This window comes from Chinchilla lanigera, unplaced genomic scaffold, assembly GCF_000276665.1.
Source record: "Chinchilla lanigera isolate Chin_1 unplaced genomic scaffold, ChiLan1.0 scaffold00051, whole genome shotgun sequence".
Lineage (NCBI taxonomy): Eukaryota > Metazoa > Chordata > Mammalia > Rodentia > Chinchillidae > Chinchilla > Chinchilla lanigera.
The window spans coordinates 17,068,062-17,073,907 of record NW_004955452.1 but is presented as its reverse complement, the minus strand read 5'-3'; positions in this window follow the sequence as shown (position 1 = coordinate 17,073,907).

Genomic DNA, 5,846 nt, shown 5'->3' with positions numbered 1-5,846 from the left:
TTGGCCTCCTGGTCATTATGCCCTATTCAGTCTACGGGTGCCTGTCAGAACTGGGCAGGGAAGTTCCCCTGGGTGCCAAACTGTTCTGACTAGCACGTCTGCCTTTTCCTGATGACCAGGAACCAAGATGGCAGCTCCTCGTGCCTGCTCTTCTCAACACGAGGAGCCTCACACTGTCAGGCAGCAGTCACAGCTCAGAGTGTAATGGATCTGGTCATCTCCACTAGCGAAGGTGTCCCTCCGAGAGCCAGGACCTCTTGGCCACGTAGCCTTGTGTTGCAGGGATGGGAAGGGGGGTGATGTGAGCAGGGCCACTCTAACCTCTACCCCTTGGCTCCTGGTGCCCAGGGCATAGCATCTGGTAGTACTCACTGATTAGGGGTGGATCTCGTTCCCATCTGCACAGGGTGTCATTTCTTTTGTTTTTTATTGTTGTTCATATTTTCTTACATTAGATTTTATTGGTACATTTTAGATACACGTGATCGCATTCATCATAGAGAATTTGTACCTGCACACGATATAACTCCCTCTCCCCGGGTTCCCTTGCCTCTTCCCTTCCCCATTTACAAAGCTGTGTTTTCATGAGGTTGCCCTTGCTAAGCTGGCACCTCATCTGCTGCACTTTAAGGTCTTGGTGTCTGTCAGTCTGAGCCGTGTGGCATGTGGTAGGAATAGTGGGCCCCAAGTTCATGTGCTGACTGCCTCACTTCTGTTACTATAAAATGAGTCCTTTGGTTTGAGGTGATGTTAGTCAGTTTGTGCTGCTTTAACAAAATACCTGAGACACTGACTTACAGAGAACAGATCTATTTTCCCATAGTCCTGGAGGCTGGGAAGTCCAAGGTCAAGGCGCTGGCAGGTTCAGTTGTCTGTTGCCTCCAGGGTGGCATCTTGTTGCTGCCATCTCCAGATGGGGAGGAACACTGTGTCCTGCATAACAGAAGGTGGAAAGGCAGAGGGGCTGAGGACCTTGATCCCTTTCACAAAGACAGGTGTTCTGATGACCTAGTCACCCCTTAAGTGCCCCACCTTAATATCATCACTTTGAGCTTTAAATTTCAGCACCTGCATTTCAGCAATGACACAGACTACTGTGTCACTTGATATGGTAAGCACTTGGATTGTGGTGTGAGCTGAGGCTCTGCAAGCAGTAAGAGAAAACCCATGTCCAGAATATCTGCTATGCCTCTCAGGATGAATGAGCCCCCTCCATGGTAGGAAGGGCCCGGGTAATCAACTTGCCACCAAGTGGCTGGTTGATTTAAAGAATGGAGTGTCAGTGTTGGTCTCGATCGCTAGTGGTTCAGACATTTGGTGGTAGCAGTGGCCAGATCAGCCTTGGTGAGTGAAGCTCATGTTCCTCTCATATACTTCCTCGCTCTGGTCATGTGTGTTGGGCAGCTATCCATGGCTGGGATAAATACCTGACTTATATAACTTGAGAGGTTTATTTTGACTAACAGTTTCAGAGGTTTCAGTCCATGGTTACCTGGCTCCAAGGCAGAAATGGCACGGTGCCAGTGTGTGTGGAAGGAAGCTTTTCAGCTCAGCATCAGTGAAGCAGAGAGCAGAAAAGAACACTGAGAAGAGAAAGAGACCAAATAAAGTCCCCAAGGCCATGGCTCTATAACCCACCCAGACCTCCTAGAAGTGTACTTTGCTAATCTCCTAGACATCTCTCAAGCCAATCAAGTTGACAGTTGCAACTGTCTCACCATGGTTACTTTGTCCATGTGCTGCTCTGCAGTGGCTCATGAAAGATGCCAGCTGATGTCTGCTCATGGAGTCTCTGTTTATGAGTGGCTTAATATTTCTGCTGTTATGGATGCTGTCTGGTGGGAGTTGACAGCAAAGGTCTGATGTCATATCCCTTGCCATGGTTCCAGCCATGTGCTTCCTAATCCCAGTCTTCATCTATTTTCTTCCAGGTTCCTGGCCTACTGACCTAGCCATTTGTCAGTGTCCTTGAGTTTATTTAGATTCTTCCTGAGGCTACCATCCTTCCCATACAAAGCTGTCTCCTAAGGCTCTGCCTTTAGAGAGTACTTCCCCTCACCTCTGTCCTTCAGGCCACCTTGAGTAGGGCTTTAGTATAGTAGCAGTCTACTTGGAACTCGTCCCCATGTACTGACCCAAGTCACTGGCAACCTGAGTGTGTCATTTCTCTTCCTGGGCTAGCTGCTCGTATGGGAGTTCCATGTGGTCACGGATGTAAACTGAAGAAGAGGTGACACAGGGAGCCTGTGCACCTGCCCATGTAAGCTTGTTTATGCTTCTAGCCTAGCTTGTGCCCAACCCTGAATGCACTGTATCCACCCTATAGTGAGTGGATTACTGCTGGTCCCACCAGTCCTTACTACTTTTTTTTTGAGACAGGGTCTCACTACATATGTAGCCCAGGCTGGCCTCAAACTCACAGTGATATTTGTGCCTCCATCTCCAAAGCACTGAGATTACAGGTGTATGCCACCATACCCAGCAAAATTAATATTTACTAGTATACTTTTCTGTCTCTTTTTTGTTTTGTTTTTGTTTGAGACAGGGTCTCAGGCTGGTCTTGAACTCACATAGCCCAGGATGACCTCAAACTCATGGTGATCCTCCTGCCTCAGCCTCCTGAGTGCTGGGATTACAGGCCTGCACCACCACGCCCGGCTTGGATTTTCTTTTTTTGAGACAAGGTTTCACTATATAGTTCAGGCTGGCCCAGAATTCAGTACCCAAACTGGCCTGAAATTCTTGCCAATCATCCTGCCTCAGCCTCCTAAATGCTGGGATTATAGGCAAATGCCACCATGCTTGGCTAGTAATTCCTTTGAATTTTTTTTCCTCATCAACAGTATGTGAATGTTGGTTGGGGCATTTGAAAGTCCAAGTGAGCTGGGTGAGGTGACACGTAGAATGTCAATTCTACCTACTCTGGGAGGTGAGGCAGGAAGATTACAGGTGTGAGCCTATCCTAGACAATTTATATAAAGAGGAAAAAAACAAATAACAAAATAACAACAAAGACAAAAACTAAACAGCACAAAAACAATAAAAACAATATAGGATTTCAAAATAAGATGATAGGAATTAACATTGGTGTTTATATTACATATTGTTATCTTCAATGAAGTTGCTCAGATTACCAGATGTAAGAATGGAAGGTTGATCAAACAATTAGCGAGAATAATAGAAAAATTAGAAATGATACAGAGCTTAGCTAAACAAGATGGTAGGAGTTGAACATAGACAATTTAGACCCAATCTGAAAATTTAAAATACAGGTTGGAGATGTAGCTCAGGGTGAAGGTCTTGGGTTCGATCCCCAGTGCCAAGAAACAAAAAAGAAAAAAAGAAAGGCCAAGAGGAGTTAAAATAATTATCAGGGAATCTGGATTCCCCAGTCCCTAACAGGGAGAGCGCCCACTCCCACTATTACGCGCAACCAAAAACATACCCCGTAGCCCTCAAGCCCCCCGTAGAGGGCAGCATTACCACGCCGAGAGCCACTGCTCCAGGCCGTCGCATCCAGTCCCAGGGCTTTCACCTAAATCTGACTGTGACGTTTGAGTCTCCCGGTCCCCTGCCCCCGAGCTCCTGTCCAGCGGTCACCGGTGGTCTTCACCGGGTGTCCCATGGGCCCCTTCATGGGCCCCTCCAACAGGGCCAGATCAGTTCTTACTCTTCTCCCCTGACCTTGGAGGACCTCCTCATCTTGCCTGTTTTGATGAATGACACCGCTGGCCATTTGGCTGTTACCATGGCTTGGGGCTCACCCTGGACTCCTCTCCTGTGCCACCCATATGTCCCTTCAGGTCAGCTCCTGGGTCAGCTGCTCCTTGCCTTTCATTACCAGGGTCCTAGCTGCTCTCCCTGCTTCCAGTGAGGCCTCTGCCCTCATAGTCTCATCTTTGCGTGGTAGTCAGCACCATCCTTTTAAAACATCCCAGTTCTGTATGGTGATGCGTGGCTATAATCTCAGCACTTAGGCTGGGGCAGGCGGATGGCAAATTCCGCCCCAGCCTGGCTCACCTAGTGACTTAAAGAACCCTGTCTCAAAATTTAAAAAATAATAACTTGGGTCCCTCCTATGCTTGTGGATATCCAGTTGTAGCAGTTTGTTGAAAAGGTGCTGCTTAGTCTGCTGTGGTGGCTCATACCTGTAATTGCAGCCCTTGGGAGCAGAGGTTCAAGGCCAGTTTAGACAACCTGGCAAGACCCTGTGTAAGAAAAAAAATTAAAAACCAAAACAATACCAACAAAATGCTGTTCTCCTGTTCAGTTGTCTTGGCATCCTTGATGGATGTCAAGTGACCGTAAATGTGAGGGTTTATTTCTGGATTATAAATTCGTTCATGTCCATGTCCATCCTTAGGCCATTACCACATTGACTTGAATTCTGTAGCTTTATAGTAAGTCATGAATTCAGTGAATGCTAGTCCTTGAATGTTGTTTTTCATTTAAAGATTGTTTTCCTTATTCTGATTCTCTTGCATTGCCATTTTTAGGTTTGGGATAAGCTTGTCAATTTTTGCAAAAAAGTGAGCTGGGATTTTGATAGGGATTGCAATAAGTCTGTAGGTCAGCTCGGGAGTCCACTATCTTGACAGTATTAAGTCTTCTAATGCATACACATAGGATGTCTTTCTACTTGTTTAGATCTTTAATTTCTTTCAAGGATGTTTTGTGGATTTCAGAGTATGAGCTTTATACTTTTCAGCTTACTCCTAAATTTAGTCTTTTTGATGTTACTATAAGTGGGATTGTTTCCTTGATTTTATCTTCATGCAGTTTATTCCTAATGTATACAAATGTAATTTGTTTTTGTGTACTGACCTTGTGTCTTGCAACCTTGTTAAACTTGTTCATTAGGTTTTTTTTTGTTTTGTGTTGTGTTTTGTCTTTTTGAGACAGGGACTCGCTATGCAGTTCAGGCTGGCCTTGAGCTCACTTTGTAGCCCAAGCTGGTCTCAAACTCCACAGAGATCCTCCTGCCTCAGCCTCAGAGTGCTGGGATTACAGCCGTGCACCACCACGCCTGGCTTGTTCATTAGTTTTAATAATTTTAGTAGGATTCTCTATATACAAGATTGTGTCATTTGCAGACATAGATTTACATTTTCCTTTCTAGTTGGATACCTTTCACTTCTTTAATTTTTTTTTTTCTGTAGTTGCCTCCAAAGCACTATTGAATAGAAGTAGTAAAGGCAGGCACCATTGTCTTGCTCTTGATTTTAGAGGGAAAGCCTCCAGTCTTTTGCCATGTGTTTTTTTTTGTATGGCTCTTTATCATATCAAAGAAGTTCTCCTTATATTCCTAGTTGATTGAGTGTTTTTAATCATTAAAGGGTTTTGAATTTTGTCAAATGCTTTTTCTGCATTTACTGAGACAATGAAGTCCTTTTGTCCTTTATTCTATCAATATGGCACATTATATTAATTGAGTTTTAGATGTTAAGTCAACCTTGCATTCCTGAGGCAAATCTACCTGTATCTTTTCTTATGTTGCATACTTATTTTACTTTATCAGTACACATTTGCAATGCATGAACTTCGCATTCATGTTAGGGCGTAGGTGCATGGACTTAAACCATCTTGATTCTTTTTATTCCTCTTCTCACCCTACCTCCCTCCTCCCTCCATCTCTAGATCCCCTTTTTCCATTTTCATTATTGTTATTGATATTATTTATTTCCTATTTGTGACATACAATGTTTAGATTCATTGTGAGTATTTAGTACCTGTACATGACGCCTCTTAAATCTTTTTCTGTCCCTTCATTCCTCCCCTTACCCTTAGTCTCTTGGACCTCTTCCTATTTCCAAAAGATCTACCTCTCTGGTTTCTTTTTTTTTTTT